This window comes from Vicugna pacos, chromosome 11 (genome assembly GCF_048564905.1).
Source record: "Vicugna pacos chromosome 11, VicPac4, whole genome shotgun sequence".
Classification (NCBI taxonomy): domain Eukaryota; kingdom Metazoa; phylum Chordata; class Mammalia; order Artiodactyla; family Camelidae; genus Vicugna; species Vicugna pacos.
This window is the reverse complement of record NC_132997.1, coordinates 45,763,360-45,764,938: the sequence shown is the minus strand read 5'-3', so window position 1 is coordinate 45,764,938 and position 1,579 is coordinate 45,763,360. Positions and strand designations below refer to the sequence as shown.

The 1,579-nt window shown below is 38.2% G+C and overlaps 1 non-coding gene across 1 annotated transcript; it reads right to left on the bottom strand.

The window, feature by feature from the left end:
- Window positions 1–623: 623 nt before the first annotated feature.
- TRNAT-GGU (transfer RNA threonine (anticodon GGU)) lies at window positions 624–700 on the bottom strand. Its single transcript has one exon. It is a non-coding gene; the product is annotated as a tRNA-Thr (tRNA).
- Window positions 701–1,579: the final 879 nt, after the last annotated feature.

The window sequence follows — 1,579 nt, the reverse complement described above, 5'->3', positions numbered from 1 at the left end:
TCTTTGTACTCACTGCCAAAGTACTCCAGTTGTTGAAATCTCCCCTCAGTACATTCAGATGGTAGTCTACCAGTTTCATTTTCTTGAAGAAATCTCTTCTGAGCGTCCTGGCCTAGCCTGGTTTAGGCTGGGTGCCGTCCAGACCTGTCGTATCATTTTCATTCCCTAATCTCTCTTCACCAGCTTGCAGGGGGACTGTCTGCACCTCTCTTCTGAGTCAGATTCCTGTTTTTTGTTGTCTGTCTTTTTCTTGGTTGACAAACTTTACTTTGGTGCAACATCCTCCAGAAACCTCCTGAGTACATGAAAAAAATTTTTTTTGATCATTTAAGATCATTTAAATGACTGAAAATGTCTTTTCTTTTTTTACTTTCAAACTTAATTGATAGTTTGGTTAGATATAAAATTTTAAGTTGGGGATAATTTTCCTGCAGAATTTTGAACGCGTTGCATAAGTGTCTTCTCACTTCCAGTGTCTCTGTTGAGAGGTTCAAGCCCACCTTATTCCTCACCTGGTCCCCTCTTCCTTTGGTGGGAACCTCTTTGTCTCCCATGTTCTGAATTATAATGATTTGTCTTGTTGTGGGTCATCTATTTTTTAGCTATTTATTTAGTTCCCCTTAAGAGAAGTACTGGGGATTGAACCCAGAACCTTGTGCTCACCAGGCACGTACATGCTCTACCACTGAGCTATACCCTCCCACCCCTTGGGTCGTCTATGTCCATCCATTATGTCAGGCACTCAGTGGGCCCTTTTAATTTGGAAGTGCATATCCTTCAGTTTTGGAAATTTTTCCTCAAGTATTTCTTTGGTCATTTCCTCCACTCGGTTTGTTCTGTCTTTTTGTTTTCATTTTCCTGAAACTCATATTATTCAGAAGGTGGACTTCTTGGATTAGTCTTCCAGTTTGCTTATCTATTCTCTCCAATTTAACATGTCTGTGTTTTGTACTACTTTGTGGGAGATTTCCTCAACTTTATCTTTTAATCCTTCTATTTTTTCTGATATTTTTGATTTTTAAGAGGTCTTGTTGCCCTTTGAATTTTCCCTTTTTAAAAAACAATAGTATTGGGTTCTTGTTTCAGGTTTCTATGCACATGCATATAATGTTTATATAAAATATACACATATATTTCATGGCATTATGTTCTTGTTTTAGTGATGCAGTATATCTTTTAAATCTCTCTGAAGATATTAACGTTTTTTGTTGTTTTCAAAAATTTTCTTCTCCCTGCATAAACTATTTTCTCTAACTTTTTTTCTGTTTATTTTAGTCTCTGCCTTTCATAGTAGAGGCTTTCATCAGATGTTTGATGATATTGGATTTTTGAATGGGAGCCCTAAAAAGTTGATTGGAAACTCTGAGCACATGGCTGGAGCTTTCTGACTATGTGCTTCACTGCAGGTTGATCTGGCGGAGTCATTTCATTGCTGAACCCCCGTTATCAGCATCCTTATGTCTTTTTTTTCCTGGCTGAGTCAGACTTCCCCAAACAGACTTTCCCATCAATTACCCAGAGTTACCCTGGGAGCTGAATGAATGAAGTAGGTTGGACCCCACACCAAGTCTATGAATAT